Source organism: Mobula birostris, chromosome 5, assembly GCF_030028105.1.
Source record: "Mobula birostris isolate sMobBir1 chromosome 5, sMobBir1.hap1, whole genome shotgun sequence".
In the NCBI taxonomy this organism is placed as follows: domain Eukaryota; kingdom Metazoa; phylum Chordata; class Chondrichthyes; order Myliobatiformes; family Myliobatidae; genus Mobula; species Mobula birostris.
Window position 1 is genome coordinate 103,928,596 of NC_092374.1, and position 19,735 is coordinate 103,948,330.

The 19,735-nt window shown below is 41.1% G+C and overlaps 1 protein-coding gene across 1 annotated transcript in view; it reads left to right on the forward strand.

Annotated features, from left to right (window-relative positions):
* Positions 1-19,735, forward strand: part of LOC140198395 (contactin-associated protein-like 5) — a 1,369,276-nt gene that overhangs the window by 582,214 nt on the left and 767,327 nt on the right. The window lies entirely within an intron of this gene.

Here is a 19,735-nt window from a genome sequence, read left to right on the forward strand (position 1 = left end):
ACAAGTTTTCTGAAGCTCTAAGAGCTATTTATCATGGAACACCATTGCTCCGATATCTGAAGTCTGAGGTTTCGATTTAGGAAGTTTAGACTGTCAATCATGGACTCAGTTGGCAATGTCTGTGCTTAGAGTTAATTGCCATATGGGGATTAACTGAAAGGCTAGCTGTGAGCAAAGCTACAAAATTCACCTGTAGAGACCAAAGCCAGTTTAGGCATGACTTGATGCATGGAAAGCATCCACCTAATAAGCAATTGAAAAGAAAAGGAATGTGGATTTTATACAGAATCTTTGCAGATCATGTCACATTGCATTGGTACCTCTTTAAGATATGCCTTTTGTATGTACTACAATCATGTTTAATGCAGAACATTCTTGAGTGACTGCTTCTGTGGAGCATCCACTTATCTGTGTAATAGTAGGTGCAGTTGTAGCATCGATACCTTCTTATTTAAGACCAAACTTTGTAAGTTCAAATAAGCAATCTTGTCCAGTATCGAAGCGTAAGAACCATCAAGTTTTGAACTGATCTAATTCTCCCTTGGACTATATTACCCTCAACTTGAACTAATGTGTATATATACATATAAAATTATGTGAATTTAAGTTTAAGTAATTTACATTTTTCATGTTTGTAATATATTGTGCTGTTACAAAAAAAGCAACATTTCAATGCATTTATGCCCAAGGTAGGTGTGCCCATGATTATAAAACTGAACTTAGAGCAACATAGCATGGATACAGAACATTTGGCCCAATAACACCATACCAGCCACAGTGTGTACCCAACTAGTCCCAATTCAAGATTCAAGATTGTTTAATGTGAAAGGAGAATATAGGGAGCTAGGAAGGGAGTTGAGAAAAAGGACCGCAAAGGTAGTATTCTCGGGATTGCTGCCTGTGCCATGCGACAGTGAGAGTAGGAATGCGATGAGGTGGAGGAAAAATGCGTGGCTGAGGGATTGGAGCAGGGGGCAGGGATTCAAGTTTTTGGATCATTGGGACCTCTTTTGGCGCAGGCGTGACCTGTACAAAAAGGACGGGTTGCACCTGAATCCTAGGGGGACCAATATCCTGGCAGGGAGATTAGCGGGGGCTACTGAGGTGACCTTAAACTAGAATGGTTGGGGGGTGGGAATCAAATTAAAGAGGCTAGGCGTGAGGAGGTTAGTTCACTACAGGGGGATGGGAACCAGTCCAGAGAGACAGAGGGGTGTAAAGTGAGGGTAGAAACAAAAAGTACTATGGAGAAAAGTAAAAGTGGCAGGCCGACAAATCCAGGGCAAGCATTAAAGAGGGCCACTTTTCAGCATAATTGTAAAAGGACGAAGAGAGTTGTAAAAGAGTGCCTGAAGGTTTTGTGTGTCAATGCAAGGAGCATTCGTAATAAAGTGGATGAATTGAAAGTGCAGATTGTTATTAATGATTATGATGTAGTTGGGATCACAGAGACATGGCTCAAGGGTGACCAGGGATGGGAGCTCAACGTTCAGGGATATTCAATATTCAGAAGGGATAGACATGAAGGAAGGGGAGGTGGGGTGGCGTTGCTGGTTAAAGAAGAGATTAACGCAATAGAAAGGAAGGACATAAGCCGGGAAGATGTGGAATCGATATGGGTAGAGCTGCGTAAGACTAAGGGGCAGAAGACGCTGGTGGGAGTTGTGTACAGGCCACCTAACAGTAGTAGTGAGGTCGGAGATGGTATTAAACAGGAAATTAGAAATGTGTGCAATAAAGGAACAGCAGTTATAATGGGTGACTTCAATCTACATGTAGATTGGGTGAACCAAATTGGTAAAGGTGCTGAGGAAGAGGATTTCTTGGAATGTATGTGGGATGGTTTTTTGAACCAACATGTCGAGGAACCAACTAGAGAGCAGGCTATTCTGGACTGGGTTTTGAGCAATGAGGAAGGGTTAATTAGCGATCTTGTCGTGAGAGGCCCCTTGGGTAAGAGTGACCATAATATGGTGGAATTCTACATTAAGATGGAGAGTGACATAGTTAATTCAGAGACAAAGGTTCTGAACTTAAAGAGGGGTAACTTTGAAGGTATGAGACGTGAATTAGCTAAGATAGACTGGCAAATGACACTTAAAGGATTGACGGTGGATATGCAATGGCAAGCATTTAAAGGTTGCATGGATGAACTACAACAATTGTTCATCCCAGTTTGGCAAAAGAATAAATCAAGGAAGGTAGTGCACCCGTGGCTGACAAGAGAAATTAGGGATAGTATCAATTCCAAAGAAGAAGCATACAAATTAGCCAGAAAAGTGGATCACCTGAGGACTGGGAGAAATTCAGAGTTCAGCAGAGGAGGCCAAAGGGCTTAATTAGGAAGGGGAAAAAAGATTATGAGAGAAAACTGGCAGGAAACATAAAAACGGACTGTAAAAGCTTTTATAGATATGTGAAAAGGAAAAGACTGGTAAAGACAAATGTAGGTCCCTTGCAGACAGAAACAGGTGAATTGATTATGGGGAGCAAGGACATGGCAGACCAATTGAATGATTACTTTGGTTCTGTCTTCACCAAGGAGGACATAAATAATCTTCCAGAAATAGTAGGGGACAGAGGGTCCAGTGAGATGGAGGAACTGAGCGAAATACATGTTAGTAGGAAAGTGGTGTTAGGTAAATTGAAGGGATTGAAGGCAGATAAATCCCCAGGACCAGATGGTCTGCATCCCAGGGTGCTTAAGGAAGTAGCCCAAGAAATAGTGGATGCATTAGTGATAATTTTTCAAAACTCGTTAGATTCTGGACTAGTTCCTGAGGATTGGAGGGTGGCTAATGTAACTCCACTTTTTAAAAAAGGAGGGAGAGAGAAACCGGGGAATTATAGACCGGTTAGCCTAACGTCGGTGGTGGGGAAACTGCTGGAGTCAGTTATCAAGGATGTGATAACAGCACATTTGGAAAGCGGTGAAATGATCGGACAAAGTCAGCATGGATTTGTGAAAGGAAAATCATGTCTGACGAATCTCATAGAATTTTTTGAGGATGTAACTAGTAGAGTGGATGGGGGAGAACCAGGTATATTTGGATTTTCAGAAGGCTTTTGACAAGGTCCCACACAGGAGATTAGTGTGCAAACTTAAAGCACACGGTATTGCGGGTAAGGTATTGGTGTGGGTGGAGAGTTGGTTAGCAGACAGGAAGCAAAGAGTGGGAATAAACGGGACCTTTTCAGAATGGCAGGCGGTGACTAGTGGGGTACCACAAGGCTCAGTGCTGGGACCTCAGTTGTTTACAATATATATTAATGACTTGGATGAGGGAATTAAATGCAGCATCTCCAAGTTTGCGGATGACACGAAGCTGGGTGGCAGTGTTAGCTGTGAGGAGGGTGCTAAGAGGATGCAGGGTGACTTGGATAGGTTGGGTGAGTGGGCAAGTTCATGGCAGATGTAATTTAATGTGGATAAATGTGAAGTTATCCACTTTGGTGGCAAAAATAGGAAAACAGATTATTATCTGAATGGTGGCCGATTAGGAAAAGGGGAGGTGCAACGAGACCTGGGTGTCATTATACACCAGTCATTGAAAGTGGGCATGCAGGTACAGCAGGCGGTGAAAAAGGCGAATGGTATGCTGGCATTTATAGCGAGAGGATTCGAGTACAGGAGCAGGGAGGTACTACTGCAGTTGTACAAGGCCTTGGTGAGACCACCCCTGGAGTATTGTGTGCAGTTTTGGTCCCCTAATCTGAGGAAAGACATCCTTGCCATAGAGGGAGTACAAAGAAGGTTCACCAGATTGATTCCTGGGATGGCAGGACTTTCATATGAAGAAAGACTGGATGAACTGGGCTTGTACTCGTTGGAATTTAGAAGATTGGGGGGGGATCTGATTGAAACGTATAAGATCCTAAAGGGATTGGACAGGCTAGATGCAGGAAGATTGTTCCCAATGTTGGGGAAGTCCAGAACGAGAGGCCACAGTTTGAGGATAGAGGGGAAGCCTTTTAGGACCGAGATTAGGAAAAACTTCTTCACACAGAGAGTGGTGAATCTGTGGAATTTTCTGCCACAGGAAACAGTTGAAGCCAATTCATTGGCTATATTTAAGAGGGAGTTAGATATGGCCCTTGTGGCTACGGGGGTCAGCGGGTATGGAGGGAAGGCTGGGGCGGGGTTCTGAGTTGGATGATCAGCCATGATCATAATAAATGGCGGTGCAGGCTCGAAGGGCCGAATGGCCTACTCCTGCACCTATTTTCTATGTATGTTTCTATGTATTTCCAGCGCACAAGTATAAAGGAAAACAAAATATTTGTTACTCTAATCTGATGCAGCAAAAAAAACCAATAAGATAAGGAACACAATAATAACAAAACCTAAGATAGCATATATATAGGTAGCCCAAGTCCCTGAGTAACCAGGCATAAGTTCACTCAAGCCTATAGTTTCCGGCTCGGACTGGTTGAGCCTGTTATCGACTTCCACCGCCTGGTACTAACCCTGAGGGGTCCTCTTTATCTCTCTGCTCATCCCCCCCAATCTCTCTCCTCTGTGTTACAAAGCCAAGACATCAACATTCCCCACTGTGAGTTTTACTATCCTCCATGACACTGGGATCATCTGGTGCGTAAATACTCAAAAGTGAAGGAGGCGCATTTGGGATGATGGAGAGCTTAGAGTCTGGAGGCAAAACAGACTGAGTGCATCGCCTCTCAAGTTATGCTTCCACTATCCTTGCCAGGTTCACCTGTCCTACAGGAGGAGATCAGATTTCTCAATGGACAATGAATCCACGAACACTACCTCACTATTTTCCCCTCTCGTTTTGCACTACTTATTTAATTAAATTTTTGATATGTATCCTTATTGTAATTTAGAGCTTTTTTATTATTATGTATTGTAATGTACTGCTACTGCAAAACAACAAATTTCATACCATATGCCAGTGAAATTAAACTTGATTCTGATTCTGTGTTAGTCAGTGTAAGCAACTTGATTGGAATGGACTCAAGTCATCTTTAAGCGAAAGGGACTGTATAAAAAAAGTCCTGTTTTAAAATATAGCTTGATTGATACTGCATATATTAACATAGAAACCATAGAAAACCATAGAAAACCATGGAAAAACTACAGCACAGGAACAGGCCTTTTGGCCCCTCTTGGCTGTGCCGAACTATTTTTCTGCTTAGTCTCACTGACCTGCAGATGGACCATATCCCTCCATACACCTCCCATCCATGTATCTATCCAATTTATTCTTAAATGTTAAAAAAGAACCCGCATTTACCACCTCATCTGGCAGCTCATTCCATACTCCCACCACTCTCTGTGTGAAGAAGTCCCCCTACTGTTCCCTTTAAACTTTTCCCCCCTCACCCTTAACCCATGTCCTCTGGTTTATTTCTCCCCTTGCCTCAGTGGAAAAAGCCTGCTTGCATTCACTCTATCTATACCCATCATAATCAAACATCTTAACTTCTTTCATTGATTTTAGTTTTACTATTGGATTAATACAATACTTATAAATGGATCTGGTTGATCTGTCACAGAACTTTGGAACAATGTACTTATTTTTTAAAGCAATGGTAATGATGCTGCGTTTCAGTCTAGAACATTATCAGTTCCTTTGCTCCTGCAGTTGCAGCTCAACTTCGGAGTTCCTTCAGCAGATTGTTTGTTGCTTCACATTCCAGCTTTTGCAATCTCTTGTGTTTATATGTTTCTAAGAACATTTAAACTATTATTCTCTGTTATTTAATTTAAATCCAAAGATTTGCGATGACATTCCACTAAATTACTCTTATGATTTGAGTTTCATAAGACAATGTAAAATGCTTATTTCAGTATAGTAATCCTAAATTGTCCCTGCACACATCTGACCATTTCTATGCCATCACACACTTTAGCATTTTTTATACTTCAGGATGTGTTTCACTACCACTTTTTCAGTTAGGGGAGTACAATTCAAGAAGACGGTAGTACTTGGATAGATTGGAAGAATGGGAAAGAAGTGGCAAATGAAATACAAAGTTGGAAAGTGTATGGTTATGCACTTTGGCAGAAGAAATAAACGGGCAGACTATTATTTAAACGGGGAAAGAATTCAAAGTTCTGAGATGCAACGGGACTTGGGAGTCCTCATACAGGATACCCTCCAGGTTGAGTCGGTAGTGAAGAAGGTGAATGCAATGTTAGCATTCATTTCTAGAGGAATAGAGTATAGGAGCAGGGATGTGATGTTGAGGCTCTATAAGGCAATGGTGAGACCTCACTTGGAGTACTGTGGGCAGTTTGGTCTCCTTATTTAAGAAAGGGTGTGCTGACATTGGAGAGGATACAGAGAAGATTCACTAGAATGATTCCAGGAATGAGAGGGTTAACATATGAGGAACGTTTGTCCACTCTTGGACTGTATTCCTTGGAGTTTAGAAGAATGAGGGGAGACCTCATAGAAACATTTCGAATGTTGAAAGGCATGGACAGAGTGGATGTGGCAAAGTTGTTTCTCATGATGGGAGAATCTAGTACGAGAGAGCATGACTTAAGGATTGAAGGGCGCCCATTCAGAACAGAAATGTGAAGAAAGTTTTTTAGTCAGAGGGTGGTGAATCTATGGAATTTGTTGCCACGGGCAGCAGTGGAGGCCAAGTCATTGCGTGTATTTAACGCAGAGATTGATAAGTATCTGAGTATCCAGGGCATCAAAGGTTATGGTGAAAAGGTGGGGGAGTGGGAATAAATGGGAGAATGAATCAGCTCATGATAGAATGGCGGAGCAGACTCGATGGGCTGAATGGCCGACTTCTGCTGCTTTGTCTTATGGTCTTATGTTGAGATGGGAGATCCTACCAAATATTTCTCTAAGTTGCTAATGGATGTGTTTGGTTCCGATATATTGGAGGAGCCCCCACTATTAAATCGCGCGCATCGTTCATTTTGTTTTAATCCGGAAAATGTGACCAGGCTGAGACCAATCATTTTTCGGTTTCATTATGTCCATGATAAATTGTTATTTATTCGAGTTATTCGAGCTGCTCGGAAGAAAGGTATGATCAAATTTTGAAAATTTAAGTTCAGAATTGTTGAAGATTACAGCCAAGACGTACTGAAAAAACAGATGGCTTTTACACCACAGTTGGCAGAACTTTATCGTCGGGACTATAAAATAGCATTACTGTTTCCAGTCCGTCTGAGAGTGGTTATGCCGGACAACTCGCGCAGTCTGTTTAAAAATCCGATGGAAGCCTAAAGTTTTCTTGATGATCAGTCTCCCTCTGTGGAGTATTAACTAATGTATCATTTTGTTTTTTTCTCTCGTCTTTGATTTGTGTAGCTTGAGAGGTTTTTTTCCCTTGATCTTGCAGTGTAGGTTTGCTTTATATTGTTAAATGATATGATGCTTTTCTGTTAGTGATCTTGTATATCTTATTCTTAATACTATTTGAAAGTTATTTAGTTACAATTTTAAAGTTGGTTTTCTTTTGAAATGTTACTGGAATATTATACTTTAAAATGGTGGATTGTTTTCTTCTTCTCCCCAGAATCCTTTCTGTCTCTAACGTCACTTCCGATCATTTATACATGAAAAATTAATATAGTAATATGATCTAATGTTTGATGGTCTTCAAAATATGAGTAAGAAGGAACTATTCCATGCTTTTAATCGTTTTAAGCTGTTTCTTACTGTTATAGCTATTTTTTTACTTTTTTTGAATATGGGTGGTATCTTTTTCGATAGACATATTTCTTTTGGGTTGCCTTCCGGAAAGATGGGGGTAAGATTAGCTTTAGATTTAGCATTGGCCACTGTCTGGCTTTTTTCTGGGTTTTTGTGGGAGATGGTGGTATTTTTGTTCTTATTTTTATTTCATTTTTGCTTTTTGAATGGGCTGACCTGAAACTACCAAAATGTCTGAAATGTCGTAACTTCCGGTTCCTCTTTGGACCTTTTTCCCTCTTCTGGAGTCATGAGTCTGTACTCTGGTTAACCCTTTATATACCTTATACTCAAGTTCATTATGATGGATAAAATTATTAATTTGGTTTCTTGGAATACAAATGGCTTAAACCACCCAATTAAATGGAAGAAAAATTTTGAAGTACTCCATAGGATGAATGCTCATATTATTTTTGTACAAGAAACTCATGTCCGGAAAGAGGATAATCAGCGTTTTTTTAGATTCTGGAAAGACTAAAGGTACCACTCGAACTCACAGGCTAAAGTAAAGTGTTTCTATTTTTATAGATCCGTCAATTTCATTTCTGCATAATGAGACGATTTCAGATCCCAATGGCAGATTTTTGTTAATTACTGGATTGCTGCTTAACAAAAAAGTTGCTATGCTTAATGTTTATGCACCAAATGTTGACTGTCCTGATTTTTTTAAGAATCTCTTTACCTCTCTTCCTAACTTAAATGACTATATGCTGATTATGGGTGGAGACTTCAGCTGTTGTTTAAATCCTTTGATGGATAGATCCAAGTCCAATCAAATACTTCTGAACAAATCGGCTACCCTTATTAACGCTTTTACGACCAACTCTGGAATCTCAGGTATTTGGAGATTCTTACATCCAGATGAGAAAGGGTTCTCATTTTTTTTCACACGTATATCAGCACTATTCAAGAATCGACTTTTTTTTATCGGCTCTCGATTAATGCCTCTTGTTACTGGTTGCGAATATGATTCTATTGCTGTTTCTGACCATGCACTGTTGAAATTATTTATTAACTTAAGGGATACATTTACTAACTCTAGACAATGGTGTTTTAATACCACTTTACTTCAAGATTCAGATTTTGCTAGATTTATGGAGGAACAGAATTCTACAGAGGATATTTCCAGTGGGACACTTTGGGATACTTTTAAAGCATATATTCATGGACAAGTTATTTCATATACTGCTGGATTAAAAAAGCAAAATAATAAGGAAATACTTAAACTGGTTGACAAGATTAAAGAAATTGATAAGAAATATTCTATAGCTCCTAATCAGGAACTTTATAAACAGAGAGTTGAACTTCAAATAATCTCTTATTATCATCTTCGATTGAAAGTCAATTAATCAAAACTAAGAGTCAATTTTGTATACTTGGTGATAAAACTGGGAGACTTTTAGCTAATCAATTGAAATCGGCCTCAGTTAAACAACAGATTCTTAAGATCCGTAAACAAGATGGCACTTTGACAGTTGACCATGATGACATTAATAAATCCTTTCAAGAATTCTATACCTCCTTATATCAATCAGAATTTCCTGATGACTCTACTATAATGCATGAATTTTTTAAGAAATTGAATGTTCCAAAATTATCATCTAATGAATGTCCAAAGCTAGATGTACCTATTACAGTAGAGGAAATAAAGAATGCTATTTTTTTGATGAATTCAGGTAAAGCACCTGGCCCAGACGGATTTACTGTAGAATTTTTTTAAATTTTTCTTTACTACACTGACTCCTTGGCAATGTAGTGTTTTTAGGGATGCAGTATCTATAGGTAAATTACCGCAATCTTTTTATCGAGCTTTTATTTCCCCAATTCTTAAAAAAGATAATAACCCCATTGAATGTGCATCTTATAGGCCTATATCTTTGCTGGATGTGGATTCTAAGATTTTTTCTAAAATATTGACAATGAGATTGGAGAATGTATTACCTTAAGTTATTTCTGCGGATCAGACTGGATTTATTAAAAATCGTTACTCCTTTTTTAATATTAGGAGATCAATGAATATTGTTTATACGCCTTCATCCCAAATTCCAGAATGTGATATTTCATTGGATGCTGAGAAAGCTTTTGACAGAGTTGGACATATTTACTTAACACCCTTGAGAAATTTAATTTTAGTTCGATATTTATGTCTTGGATAAAACTGATTAATCTTTGGCTTCGGTATTTACTAACAAGCTGAGATCCCCTCTTTTTCATCTATTCCGTGGTACGAGGCAGGGCTGTCCCCTTAGTCCACTACTATTTGACATTGCTTTGGAACGGCTAGCTATTGCTATTCGTGACTTCCCTAATATATTTGGCACTACCCGTAGAAATGAGACTCATAAATTATCACTATATGCAGATGATCTACTACAGGTTTCCCTCGCCATCCGAAGGTAGAGCGTTCCTATGAAACAGTTTGTAAGCCGAAATGTCGTAAAGCGAAGAAGCAATTACAATTTATTTATATGGGAAAATTTTGTGAGCATTCGCAGACCCAAAAATAACCTACCAAATCATGGCAAATAACACATAAAACCTAAAATAACAGTAACATTTAGTAAAAGCAGGAATGATATGATAAATACACAGCCTATATAAAGTAGAAATTCTTTTCCACAATCATTGCTGAACTGTTCTCCGTAGAGAAAATCTCATGCAAGCGCCGTCGGCAGAAAATCTCATGCAAGCGCTGTTGGCAAAAGCATGGCGCAAGTGCTCTCCAGTAACCTTTAAGCTATGAAGCTGCGAAATCATGCCAAATAGCACGTAAAAATACACAGCCGATATAAAGTAGAAATAATGTATGTACAGTGTAGTATCACTTACCAGAATTGGTTCAGCGCCGAGCACAATGATGATGGTGTGTTAGACTGAGTCGTCGCAAGTTGGGGTGGTGCAGTGGCCCCCACCCGCCGGGCCACCAACCAATACATTGCCGTGAAGTATGCAGGGGTGCAGCGGTAGCCGGGAGGCACACAGCACATCTTTAAGAAAAAGCCAAAATAAACATGCTAATTAATTAGGTGCCTCCTCACATGTAATTGTCGGCCTAGATCAGTGCCGATTTCCGACTGCGTCATCTCTGATCTGGGCCAACATTTACATGTGGGGCGGCATCTAATTAATTAGCATGTTTATTTCGGCTTTTTTCTTAAAGATGTGCTGTGTGCCTTCTGGCTACTGTTGCATTCTCCGCGAATCGGTACAGTATCTGTCCGCGGCCTAGATGTTTTTGTGGTAGGACAATGGGGTGTCATCTCGTCGTCTGTTTCCATTACAGCAGGCAGCTCATCTTCTTTTTAAAAAAGGAGGAAGAGAGAAACCAGGGAATTATAGACCGGTTAGCCTAACATCGGTGGTGGGGAAACTGCCAGAGTCAGTTATCAAAGATGTGATAACAGCACATTTGGAAAGCGGTGAAATCATCGGACAAAGTCAGCATGGATTTGTGAAAGGAAAATCATGTCTGACGAATCTCAGAATTTTTTGAGGATGTAACTAGTAGAGTGGATAGGGGAGAACCAGTGGATGTGGTATATTTGGATTTTCAAAAGGCTTTTGACAAGGTCCCACACAGGAGATTAGTGTGCAAACTTAAAGCACACGGTATTGGGGGTGAGTTATTGATGTGGGTAGAGAATTGGTTGACAGACAGGAAGCAAAGAGTGGGAATAAACGGGACCTTTTCAGAATGGCAGGCAGTGACTAGTGGGGTACCGCAAGGCTCAGTGCTGGGACCCCAGTTGTTTACAATATATATTAATGACTTGGATGAGGGAATTAAATGCAGCATCTCCAAGTTTGCGGATGACACGAAGCTAGGCGGCAGTGTTAGCTGTGAGGAGGATGCTAAGAGGATGCAGGGTGACTTGGATAGGTTAGGTGAGTGGGCAAATTCATGGCAGATGCAATTTAATGTGGATAAATGTGAGGTTATCCACTTTGGTGGCAAAAACAGGAAAACAGATTATTATCTGAATGGTGGCCGATTAGGAAAAGGGGAGTTGCAACGAGACCTGGGTGTCATTATACACCAGTCATTGAAAGTGGGCATGCAGGTACAGCAGGCGGTGAAAAAGGCGAATGGTATGCTGGCATTTATAGCAAGAGGATTCGAGTACAGAAGCAGGGAGGTACTACTGCAGTTGTACAAGGCCTTGGTGAGACCACACCTGGAGTATTGTGTGCAGTTTTGGTCCCCTAATCTGAGGAAAGACATCCTTGCCATAGAGGGAGTACAAAGAAGGTTCACCAGATTGATTCCTGGGATGGCAGGGCTTTCATATGAAGAAAGACTGGATGAACTGGGCTTGGGCTCGTTGGAATTTAGAAGATTGAGGGGGGATCTGATTGAAACGTATAAAATCCTAAAGGGATTGGACAGGCTAGATGCAGGAAGATTGTTCCTGATGTTGGGGAAGTCCAGAACGAGGGGTCACAATTTGAGGATAAAGGGGAAGCCTTTTAGGATCGAGATTAGGAAAAACTTCTTCACACAGAGAGTGGTGAATCTGTGGAATTCTCTGCCACAGGAAACAGTTGAGGCCAGTTCATTGGCTATATTTAAGAGGGAGTTAGATATGGCCCTTGTGGCTAAAGGGATCGGGGGTATGGAGGGAAGGCTGGTACAGGGTTCTGAGTTGGATGATCAGCCATGATCATACTGAATGGCGGTGCAGGCTCGAAGGGCTGAATGGCCTACTCCTGCACCTATTTTCTATGTTTCTATGTTCTCCTATGACTGCCCGCCTCGATGTCGAATGTCGAGGTTCGTTGTCTGCTGTGGCTGATGTGGAAAGCTTGCTTGACTGCTGAGCCTTGCGCATTTTTCTATCATACAGTTCTTTGTAAGGACTCAAACCATCTTGCTAATATCCCCTAAACCTACGTACCCTTTCAAAATTAAAGTCGTACTTTATCATTATTCATTCGGTTTCGATTGTTATCCTTTCCGCTTCCAATTGCATCAGCTTTTCATCTATCAGTTCTTGGTCATGGGATGCCAAAACCTCTTCATCGTCATCTTCATCAACTTCCACAAACCAAACTCACTTTGTCCTTGCTTCGTTCACCATTATGTCTAGTTTTACGCTAAGTGTAACACCCTTACGAGCTCTTTTAGGCTTTTCTGACGCCATAGAACCCATCTTGGAAATGACTGCTCACAGGCATGTGTTTAAGCAATACCGACAAGAATGCCGTTCTGAATCCGGGGGAGAGCGGCTGGTCGGGAGCACGTTGCCTTTTATCGCGCGCTGGTTTTTTTTACGCACTGAATTTTTTATCGCGCGCTGAATTTTTTTTGTAACAGTGAAAACATCTTCTGAAAGCGAAAACAGGGTACTAATGTAGGTCTTTCGTAACAGTGAGGTTTCGTAAGGCGAACGTTCGAAAAGCGGGGGACAGCTGTATTATATATATCTAACCTAGGAAAATCTATTCTGGCAGTATTAACTCAGTTTGGTAGTTTTTCTGGTTATAAATTGAACCTAGGTAAGAGTGAAATTTTTCCATTAAATATGCAGGTTCCCACTTACAGAAACTCTCCATTTAGAGTGACTACTGACTATTTTACTTATCTAGGAGTTAAAATTAATAAGAGACATAAGGATTTATTCAATTTTAACCTTTTACCATTAATTAGTCAGGTTAAACAACTGATTACTAAGTGGTCCCCATTGTCTCTATCATTGATTGGCAGAAACAATGCTGTTAAAATGATTATTTTACCTAAATTTTTATAGTTATTTCAAACAATACCAATTTTTATTCCTAAGTCCTTTTTTGATACTATTGATTCTAAAATTTTCTCTTATATATGGCAAAATAAAAATCCCAGATTAAGTAAAAAATATTTACAGAAATCTAAGAAAGAAGGTGGTTTGGCATTGCTTAAGTAAGATTTTATTATTGGGCAATTAATATTTGATATTTAATATTTTGGACGCAAGATTGGAATATAACTCCAAGCCCATATTGGGTAAACCTTGAAAGCCACTCTGTACAAGTGTTTTCTTTAGCTTCCATTTTAGGAACTTCACTTCCATTTGCACTATCTAAATTGAATAAATAAATATTTAACCCCATAGTTAAACATACATTGCGAATATGGTTTCAATTTCATAAATTTTTGGCCTGAATGAATTTTTGTTATCAAGTCCTATTATATCTAATTTCTTTTTTCAACCCCTGGTAATGGACCAAGCCTTTTTGATATGGAAAACGAAAGGTATAATATGTTTTCGTGATTTATTTCTGGACAACAGTTTTATGCTTTTTGAAGAGTTATCTAAGAAATTTGATCTGCCTAGATCTCATTTTTTAGATACTTACAAATAAGAATTTTTTTGAATACTACATTGCCTACTTTTCCAACTTCAAATCCTACTGGCATTACAGATAAAATGTTAGGTTTAAAGCCTTTTCAGAAGGGATTAATAGCAATTATTTATGATATAATTATGAAATTACAGCCAGATATATCTGATAAAATTAAAAATAAATGGGAAAGGGAACTTCAACTTTGTCTACCTATAGAGAAATAGGATAAAATTTTTCAATTAGTTAGTACTTCTTCTATATGTGCTAAACATACATTAATACTGTACGGGGTCTTTGTTACATTTAAAATGGCAACTTTGTTATGTTAATCTGGGGAATGCGGCTTTGTTGTGCTTTAATGCTGAAGAGAGTTTGCGCTAGCAGTTTTTTACTTTAAATTGAGATAGCAGGGATCTATTAGCCAATGGGTGGTTATGTATCATTTTGTTTTCGGATACCATGCTGTATGATATGACTGTGGACTGAGTTTGGCGGGGGGTCGGAGGAGTGACGAGGAGGACCGCGGACGTGCATAGAGGCTCCGGTCGATCACTAAGGGTGGTCCCGAGCCGTGAGTCAACGGAATTCGGGTGGTCGTCTGACGTTGAATTGAGCTCCAACGGTAGCACGTGAAGAACTTGGACTTTGATAAGTGTTGGCGCCTTTTTTTTCCATTACTTTCCTCTCTGTATCAAATGCATATTAATGTCATAGAATTAGTAATATATATAAAGTGTATTTGTTAAAATTTACTGGGTGTGCTGGCTGATGATTGATGTTTGTGATTGATTCGGGCGGCCACCAACCCTGTGGGGAGTGTTGAGGCGGGTGCTGGGCTGGATTTCCCCTAGACATACACGAGCCAATATAACGGAACGTTACAATACATTAATACAATTTAAAGTAGCCCATATGTCAAAAGATAAACAAGCTCGTTTTTATTCCTATATAAACCCTACTTGTGGTAGATGTCACTCTGAGGTGGCTTCTTTAACTCATATGTTTTGGTCCTGTCCTCTTTTGGAAACATACTGGAAAGATATTTTTGTTATTATTTCAACAATTCTATGTTTTGATATAAAACCCCATCCTATTACAGCAATTTTTGGTTTGCCAATGGTAGAACACAGATCTTTGTCTTCTTCAGCCTGTTGGATGATAGCATTTGTTACTTTAATGGCTGGAAGATCTATTTTGTTGAACTGGAAGGAAATCAACCGTCCTACTACTTTCCAATGGTTTTCTCAAACTATATTAAGTTTAAATTTAGAAAAAAATTAGAATACTTTTGACCCTTCGGTTAAATTTGAAGAAACCTGGAAACCTTTTATGCAACATTTTCATATGATGTAATCTAACCTTTCCAAATCTTTTTTTTTCTAACTTAAATGATATGAATAGAGGAGCGGAGTTGACGACATTACTGAACGTGCCTGATTCAAGATATTGGTCTAGCCCTGTTTTGCTCTGTTTTTTTGGGGGGGGTAGGTTTCTCTTTTTCTTTTGGGGATTTTTTTGGTTTATATATATTTTTTCTTTTTTTTTATGACTAATTTCATTATGAGTTTGGACGTCTATTATTCCTATGTTACTTAAAATCCTTTTTGTATAAACTGATTAAGATTATTCTAATCTCTTTGTACCAACTTTGTTATTGAGTTTATCATTTTGAAAATTAATAAAAAGATTTAAAAAGGAAGACCCTTCTGAACATCGGACAGACAGCATTTACCCACTATGTGCTGCCTTTCCTACACTGGGAACCCCTGCTTGCGCGATCCATGGGAGACTCATCTCTTACACCGCCACTACATCGGAAGAAACGCCGGAGGTGAGGGAGAAGGGCCGGCTTCCTGATGAGGCTGAGGTGGCGTGCAAATCAGCCGCCGCTCCCTAGCATATTCTTAACTAACGTTCAGTCCCTGGATAACAAGCTCTGTGAATTGAAAGCCAGAATCTCCTATCAGCAGGAAACAAAGGAATGCAACGTTTTGTGCTTCGTGGAGACCTGGCTGATGGAGGAGATACTGGACCATGCTATTGAGCCCTCTGGGTTCTCCCTGTTCCAGCCAGACAGGTCAAAAAACCTCTCTGAGAAGAGTAAAGGAGGAGGGGTATGCTTCATGGTCAACAATGCTTGGTGCAACCCCCCAGAATGTGCATGCACTCAAATCCTTTTGTTCCCCAGACCTGGAATACTTGGTGCTGCTGTGCAGACCATACTAGTTGCCAAGGGAGTTCACTGCTGTTACTATCATAGTGGTGTACATTCCGCCGCAGGCCAGTGCTGACTTGGCTCACAGGAACCGTACGAGACAATCAGCACGCTGCAGACTGCACAGCCAGAGGCTGCGTTCATCATCGCCATGTGACTTTAATCGAGTGTCGCTGACTAAAGTCCCTCCAAAGTTTTGTCAGCACATCCAGATGAGCACTCGTGGAGATAACACACTTGACTACTGCTGCACTCCCTTCTGCAATGCTTACAAAGCTCTTCTTCGTCCAGCTTTTGGAAAATCAGATCACTCTTCGATTCTGATTTTGCCGACATACAGGCACAAACTGAAACAAGAGGCCATTGTTAAAAGTGTCCACTGTTGGTCTGATCAATCGGCCTCCATGCTGCAGGACTGCTTCAATGGCATTGACTGGAATGTTTTCCATGATGAGGATGTCTCTGAGTTCACGGATGGAGTCACGTGCTTCATCTGGAAGTGCATCAACGATGTTCTCCCCCAGAAGTCGGTCAGGATCTTCCCGACCCAGAGACCCAGGATCAATAGTTCCGTGCGAGCAGCACTTACCACGCGACACAGAGCTTATATTGCTGGCAATCAGCAGCTCCGATTTGCACAAAGCTATCAAGGCTGTGAAACAACACTACAGGGACAAGATTGAGTCAAGATTCACAACGAATTACACACATGACTTGTGACGAGGGTTACATACCATCGCAGACTTCAAAGTCAAACGTTGTGGTGGTACCAACATCGTGGCCTCTCTCCCAAACGAGCACAATCACTTTTATGCTCAGTTTGATGTCGCTAAAGCTAAGCCTCCAAGGAAAGCCACCGCTACAACTTGCAACCTGGTCAACTCTGAGGTTGAGGTACGCAGATGTTTCCAATGGGTGGACAGTCGCAAGGCTGTGGGACCAGACGGCATCCCGGGGCAAGTACTTTCGATGTGCACAGCATAACTGGCAGGTGTGTTTACAGACATTTTTAAACTCTTCCTGTCCCAGTGTAGAGTGCTCTTCTGCTTCAAATTATCCACCATTGTCACTGTACCAAAAACGACCATGGTAACATGCCTCAGCGACTAGCGCCCTGTCGCACTCACCTCAATAATAAGCAAATGCCTTGAGAGGCTGGTCAAGGACTACATCTGCAGCATGCTACCACCCAAACTGGACCCTCTACAATTCACCTACCGACACAATCGATCAATAGATTAGATTTAGATTATGAGAACACTCAGTCCTCTTTTATTGTCATTTAGAAATGCATACATGCTTTAAGAAATGATACAATGTTTCTCTGGCATGATATCACAGAAAACAAGACAGGCCAAAGACTAACACTGACAAAACCACATAATTATAACATATAGTTACAGCAGTGCAAAGCAATACCATAATTTGATGAAGAATAGTCCATAGGCACAGTAAAAAAAAAAGTCTCAAAGTCCCGAGTCAATCGACTCCAGAGTCCCCGATAGCAGGTGGCAAAATGGAGAAACTCCCTGCCATAAAACTCCAGAGACAGTCAACTTACCAATTCGTTGGAAGCAGCCAACTACAGCCGACACTGAGTCCATCCGTCCAAAAGCTCTGAGTTTCCGAGCAGCCTCTCCGATACAGCCTCCCAAGCACCATCCTCTGCCGAGTGCCTTCGACCTCTCCCCGGCCGCTGAAACACACAAAGCCGAGGATTTCAAGGCCTTCAGCTCCAGAGATTCCAGTTACCACGCAGTAGCTGCAGTAGCAAAGCAGATATTTCAGAAGTTTTCCAGATGTTCTGCTATGCACTCACATCTGTCTCCATGAAATCAGGATTGTGCACGGCACGGTCCCCAACTTGACAGATAACAGATATTCATCACCGGAGAGGCCGCGCGCGCTGTCGTCATGCCATCTTCTCCCACCAATAGAAAACACAATAGCCACTGCTCTACACACCGTCCTTACACATCCGGAAAAGAAGGATGCTTATGAGAGAATGCTGTTTTTGGACTACAGTTCAGCATTCAACACCATAATTCCACTCAGATTTGACAAGAAGCTTAGAGACCTCAGCCTTGACCCTGCCTTGTGCAGCTGGCTCCTGGACTTCCTGACAGATTGCTGGCAGGTGGTAGGAGTGGGCTCCCTCACCTCCATCCCTCTGACTCTCAATACAGAAGCCCCTCAGGACCATGTACTGAGTCCCGTCCTTTACTCCCTGTATACCCATGACTCTGTCGCCACCCACAGCTCTAAGCTGCTAATTAAACTTACCGGCGACACTACATTGATTGGCCTTATCTCAAACAATAATGAGGTGGCCTACAGGGAAGAAGTCATCTCTCTCACACGGTGGTGTCAAGAAAACAACCTCTCCTTCAATGTTGCAAAAACAAAGGAGCTGATTGTGGATTACAGGAAGAGTGGAGATAGGCTGGCCCCTATTGACATCAACGGATCTGGGGTTGAGAGGGTAAATAGCTTTAAGTTCCTGGGCATCCACATCACCGAGGACCTCATGTGGTCTGTACACACCAGATGTGTGGTGAAAAAGGCACCTCTTTCACCTCAGATGGTTGAGGAAGTTTGGTATGGGCCCCCAAATCTAAGAACTCACCACAGGGGCACAATTGAGAGCATCCTGACTGGCTGCATCACTGCCTGGTATGGGATCAGTACCTCCATTAATCGCAGGATTCTGCAGAGAGTGGTGCAGACAGCTCAGCGCATCTGTAATTATGAACTTCTGGTGATTCAGGACATTTCCAAAAACAGGTGTGAAAAAAGGGCCCATGGGATCATTGGGTCCCAAGTCACCCCAACGGCAATCTATTCCAGCTGCTACCATCCAGGAAATGGTACTGCAGCATAAAAGCCAGACCAACAGACTTCGGGACACCTTCTTCCACCAGGCCATCAGACTGATGAACTCACACTGATTTGAGTGTATTTTTATGTTATATTAACTGTTCTATTTATTATGAATTATTATAAATTACTATGATTGCATGTTGCACATTTAGACGGAGACGTAACGTAAAGATTTTTACTCCTCATGTATGTGAAGGATGTAAGAAATAGAGTCAATTCAATTCAATTCAATGAGCCTGTTTGGAGCTCGGTCGAGCTGCCAGCTCGGGTCCTATGTTCTGTGGATGGAGGAACATCAAGTGCTCCTGGTTCATCCAGAGGTGTGTTGACACATGCATGGAGATGTCGTGATGGCAGAGGCATGGTAGTGGAATATTCCAAATCATGGTGGATTGGTTTAAGGTATTACCAGTTGATCTTATGTATGATAAAGGTCTTTTCTCTCTGTTCCAAAACATGGAATGGGCCATCGTAAGGGGATGTTGGAATACATCATGGTGGACAAAAACAAACAAGGTGGAATGTAGGTCAACAGGAACCCAAGAGTGCTGTTTGTCATGATGGGACATAGGAATAGGTGTGAAAGAATTGAGTTTACTGAGGAGTGGGGAATGCTGCTGAGAGGCTGTCC